Consider the following 6000-nt stretch of genomic DNA (forward strand, 5'->3'; position numbering starts at 1 on the left):
TGGCGCGTTACGAGGGACACAGGGATATATCTTCCGCGCAATTGGAGGAATTCTCGATATAGTAGGGTGGCCCAGGCAGTTCGTTTATTAAAGTAATCCGCCACCTCTCGGACAGTTATCCTTGCGTCGCTTTACGATTACCTCGGCAGGGCGAGCACCTGCATAGTTTATGATCTCGTCGGTAACGGTTACGTGGATTCTATGTGCGCGAGCGCAGATGGCAGATCCGCGTATATGCGTTTCGCAATGCTCTTTATTCGCTCCTCTCTGACACGTACCTAACCCGTTGCTGATTGTTCGAATGCAGCGAGGCCGATTGTCTATGCAAATGGCAATCAGCGAGAGTGCAGAGCGCGGTCGTGCTTCCGCATGCACCCGGGGATAAAGTCGGAGCCGGCGCGGCCACTTTCTCGGAGGGCCGACACTTTTCGGGGGCCGTGCTAATTCATTAACTCGCGATCCTGGATGAGATCCAGGTAAGGATGGCCGAAACTACCTGACACGTATTTTTTCTTCATTTTCTTCGTTAGCATCAAAGAGAGCCCCACGCTACCTCCGGAAGTCTTCAAAATTTCCCCAAAAATGAAATATCAATTCACGAAATAATTTCTTACTTTCTCTGACATTCTGCTAAATGACGTCGAGAAGACATTGGACCTATGAGATGTCTTGGAAAATTTCGGTAAGAAAAATCGTTTGATATATCACGGTGAATATAAATCATTAACTTTACCTGGTTTTGTAAAATGAAACTTCTTGTAGAACGATGGTACGTGAAAATTCGCTCGTTTTAAAAGAGGTCCGTTGCAGAAAACGAAACTTTTTTCGCAGCCAATTACCTCTCGGTTAATTATTGACATTTAAACTGGAACAAAAGTAATAGAAATAAAAACTAAAAATGATTACACCGAGAGGGATTTCGTGAAAGAATAATTAAAAAAATGAATAATGTCCAATAATTCTCTTACTTACTTACTAAGTAAGAGTTTCACTTCGAACGCGTGCGTTGGCCAAGCACCGATTTTTTGGACAAGGTGGGACCAATGCCAGGCGAAGAGTTTTTAAAATATGATAATGTCCGCATTATAAGAGTCTTCCGTTTCTAACGCGCATATGTTAACGAGGCGCGTCCTCCGTACGTGTTGGCGCAGGAGGGACCCGTAAAGTTGGTATGCATCAACCCCATGCATAGATGCATATAAGGATCAGCAAGGTACTACATAATGCATTGCCGCGATTTTCTCCCCTCCGCGTGTCTATCCTGCATATACGGCATCGACTAACGTATTTCAGATGGAGCCCTTTGTGGCTACGAAGTCGCGCGAGATTGAATATAAACGCGAGAATAAGGAGCCATTTTATCACGCTTTCGCTTGGGCTTTCACTCTAGTGAAATTGAGGGCTTAGGCCGCGGCTTAGAGAATCTGCCGAATTCCTCCTTTATACTTCGTTTGCCAGGAGGAGGTTCGCGGAGGCCAATCTGCAATAGTGAGCTACTATAACCCGAACGATGACTCGCTATCCATTTTCGCTACCTTGATGGTCTGACGTTCGAATGAAATTCTTTGTTTAGATTGAGTGAAGTTGAAGAGCAAGCTATTAATTTACACTGTCATGAGGTAACCAGAGGTCTTCCGAGGTCCTAATACAAACACTGTCCTTAAGAATGACGTCCTTCTGTGTCCTCCTAAGATGACGAAGACGTTTTCCCTGTTTCGGTTGAACGAGTCTTTATACGTGCAACTTATCTGACATTTTTCCAGACACTTTAAATTTGTTTCTATTAAAAGTACAATTGAAAATCTTAGATGGTTAATTTATCGAACGAAAAAATTAATCACCAATTACGGAAGCTTAGTTTTCGATCTTGCAATTGACGATTTAGGATTTTCTACTTTACATTGAAATAGATTAACTCTGGGATCTTGAAAACTTTCGCCTGCCGCAGTTTTTCCTTAGTACTCATCCTCCTGTGGCGTTTACAAATTCTGGTCACCTTAGCTATGCTTGAGGGATATAGAAGGTTCTGCAGTGATCGTTTAAAGCTAACCAATTCCTTGTGTTTTGTGGCAAAATTCCAGAAAGGGACTTATTGCCTGCTTGGGCCGGTCGAGCCAGTTAACAAGATCCCATTTTGCAATTCTGTTTACAAAAACAATCGGGTTCATACAACAGCTGCCCGACAAACTAGCCGGGTAGAACACCTCGGTCATATCAAAGCAAGGACGTTGTCCTCAGCCTTTGGTCGCCTAAAAATCGTTAACATGTAGAATTCATTGATCCGTCTTGCGAATTCGCCGCGGCCTCTAACTAATTCAAGAACTCGGCGGTAAACTTCCAGAGATTACAAGGAGTTATCCCACTGGAGCGGAAACGACTTTTCAGTCTTGAATCCGCGGTGTCCGCAGTTTACGCCTACCATTTCACGGCGTGAAAGACGTAAAACGGTTTATCAAGTAATCGTGCGACTGCGGGGACAGCCCTTTCCGAGTGGGACACATCATTAGGAAAAATGATGCCTTCCACGAAGAGCAGAGCGACGATCGACGTACACGCTCGGGATTTCCAGCTGCAACTGGCACATGATTCAACGTTCCGTCCGAGGAGAACTCAAAACAGAAGGAGTGCACCTGCACAGTGCTTTGAAGTAAGGTAGATAATCCCAGCTCGCACGACGGTGGTTAAGCCTCCATGATTTAGAAGCTCGCCGAGTATTTTAAGAATCCTCTTTTACTCACCATCCCCGAAAAATGCCGACCACGCGTGCACCTCGGAATGTGTGGGAGGCACCAAACGATAGGAGCCGTTACGATCGAATCGAGATATTCTCGAAATAAACGGAGAACAGGCAGAATACTTATCTACATCGTTCCCTAGCAGAACTATGGATCGAAATGTAGAAAATTTAACTTTCTATGAAGCTCAACGATGTTCGAACAACGCCCGAGTTCCTCTTAAGGTGATGTGAAACACGTCGAGGAACTTGATCGATGTCGGTAAAACAGGTTTTTCTAAATACTTCCGTTGCCGATATATCGTTGTTTTACAAGTGCTAACAACTTCGGCTGACACTAAACGGGTTAACCACTGTCGTAGAATCACCGATACATTAATTGCATTACTAGTGCCATCCTTTCCATTGTACTATGGACAGAAAAATAGCAATCGCATTGCTTGACACATTTGCAATGCAACGATAAGCGACCTAGTGTACGCGGTATTGAAATTTGTGTCGAGGGTGGTCAGGTGGGCGACGTGATATTGCCGATCTATAGCAGGAATATGCCGAAGCTATCTGCACATAACCTGTATGTAGGGAGGGATTTAGCGCCGAACTATATCGGAATTTGTGGAATGTGTAAAGCCTATCTTGAAGCATTGAGCGATGCGTCCACAATTGACCAAGCTGTATCCGCCATCTTTAGATGGCTCCCTTAACCACGGCTGCAGTCCACGTTTCGGAATTTCCTTCCGAAAGTAGAATATTTATTAGAATGGATGCGTCTAACATATCCGACCTAAATATTGAGTGCCCTGTCCCAAGCTTCAATTCTGACATCAGTTGCACTTAATTCCCAGCAACGCGTGCTCGGAAGTTTCATGCGCGTCTCAAAAAGCTTCATGCGACATTGCCCCGTAGATGCTTGTCCGTTCGAGTGATATAAATGCTGTAAATGTTAGCGGATACTGCAGGAGTTGAGTGTCTTTACAGCTCGTGTGACATAACCGTGTCTTCCAAAGGAAGGTCTATTTGATGGCCGATACATGTACGTGGAACTATGTTTCCTGGAAGCACAGGTCGACGGGCGAGGAGCTTACTTTTAGATCAAGCGGATTCCTCTCGTTCCAAGGAATTCCTTTTAGAGCCCCAAAGTCAATAATTTTCTGAAAATAAGATATCGAAGAAAATCACCATCTCATTCTATTATTAACATTCCCATAAAATAGCTTATCACCCGCCGGAACGGAAAGTAGTTAAACCGAATGAAGCTTTCGTTTAACGGTACTAATTCTCATTGAATAGGAAACGCAACGAATCGAGTGCTCGCTCCAAATCCCCGATCGAGGGTGAGCTACGAGAGGTCGCTCCGCCCCGATCTCCATAAGAATTCCGATAATTAGAGGTTTCAATGAGGAGACCCCTCGCAATTACGGATCCCGCCGCCAAGAGAGGTCCCAAGGCTGCTCCAGGAAGTCGCATCGATCTTTTCGTCGCGACGCCCTCGACTCTCCTGACTCGGGTGACCCGGAGACCGTCCGGCAATTATCTTCGCAGCTCCAGATAGCGGGATCCACTCTTCGAGGTATCCTTCCCGACGGAGGACGCTAAGCCAGCCCCTGTGGCGCCAACCTGCGCGCGCACGCGAGGGTGGACGAGCGCGCCGGCGACCGAGTATATATACGAGCGCGATCGTACAGGCCCGCATACGTACGCGCGCCTATGGCGAGCGTGTACGTACGAGCGCGGCCTTTGGTGCACGTGTACGTACGAGCGCGGCCTTTGGTGCACGTGTACGCGAGAGGCGCCCGCATGTATACGAGCTCGTATATATACGATCGCAACCACATCGGAGCCCATAAGCGCACCCGCCGCCGAGGAGGGAACACATTCGGTGACGCGTCTCATCTACGCGCCAGGACCGGGGTCTCGTGGTCCAGTGAAGGTATTGGTGAGTCCGTGCAACCCCACACGCGTACACGGGGGTGTACAAGGGTTCGCGCGAATCGGGTGGTGGTGGCGTCGGTGAAGGCACGGCAGCGGCACCCTCCGTTTCCTCCGGCCGAGAGCCACCCGCCGCCACCCACCTTCCGCCTTCCCTTCTCGCTCGTTGAATCTAATTACACGCCAAGACCCACCCGTTCGCCCAGGAAGCCCCGTTGCCAGGCGACGGGAGCCATCTTGGAGGGTTGCAGCCACTAATGGCCTAATGAATTTAATGGAGGCTCCAGCGCCGAGTAGCACGCTGGAACGGAGCACCGCGCCGGAGAATTAGAGAGCTCGGCTACGCGTTTCCTCCGTCTAATTCTCTGGAAACCAAGAGGCGCCCGGGAAGGGTTACCGAGGAAGGGTAGGTCTCCGGGGGAGGCCTCTCGAAGGAACCGAACTGATGGAGAAGAGGACTCGAGAGCGGCCAACTTCGCCTGCCGATTCGCTCGGATTTACACAATTACGTTAAGAATGAATGTCCGTCGTTGCCAGGAAGTCGCCCGGAGGGCCAGGAGGTTTAAGCGGAGGGGTTGATGTGGCGAGGTCTAGGGCATGCTGGCTCACCGTGGACCGATCGTTAGCGTTCTCGAAATAATTGATGTTTAAACGTGGTACCTCTCGATATAAGCAAGGTGTATATCGCTCTGGAATAAACAATATTTAGTGAACCGTGTCGTTTCAAATTTCTTACTCTTTAATCAAAATAGCGGTCAACTTATTTCATTGGCTGAATTAACAACCAGGGTTATGCTAAGAACTGAAAACGCTCGTTGGACAAAAGAGCATCTCGACAACTTATAAACGGCAACTGGCCCTTCAAGACGTGATGTTACAAATACAAGGGCAGCATTCGTAACCGACCGTAAAAACTTGAGACGTAAAACGCGGAAAGGAACGTTTCAAACAAGTTCAAATGTTCGCGTTTTAAGCATTACGATGAGACGTTAAAGTTGCCAAGGACTGTGTCCAATGACACTTGAATACTGCTTACTCGATTTATCAATGATCAAAGTACTTTGCACACAAAGAAAAGAAATTTGTAAGAGTGTGAGACAACCGTTAGTCATAAGTTTTTTCCACCCATATGTATAATGTGGATACGAGATTGCTATATACCAGCTACATTACAGCTAATAAATTGAAAGTGCATGCATGTCAGCGCCACCCTTGTTCGACCAGGGTATTAGAGGAAGACATCGTATACAAATTACTTAAAAAATGGTACATTTGTCATTCTTAAACTACTGAATAATTTTGAACAAAATTTTCAGTCTAAAAATACGTGTTGCGTC

The 6000-nt window shown here is 46.9% G+C and overlaps 1 long non-coding RNA gene across 1 annotated transcript; it reads left to right on the top strand.

Annotated features, from left to right (window-relative positions):
- The first annotated feature begins 4442 nt into the window (after positions 1-4442).
- Positions 4443-5376, top strand: LOC105697535. Its single transcript, XR_001103839.1, has 2 exons — positions 4443-4664; positions 4870-5376. It is a non-coding gene; the product is annotated as an uncharacterized LOC105697535 (long non-coding RNA).
- The last annotated feature ends 624 nt before the right edge of the window (positions 5377-6000 follow it).

The sequence above is a fragment of the Orussus abietinus genome, unplaced genomic scaffold (assembly GCF_000612105.2).
Source record: "Orussus abietinus isolate OABI.00-Male unplaced genomic scaffold, Oabi_2.0 scaffold206, whole genome shotgun sequence".
In the NCBI taxonomy this organism is placed as follows: domain Eukaryota; kingdom Metazoa; phylum Arthropoda; class Insecta; order Hymenoptera; family Orussidae; genus Orussus; species Orussus abietinus.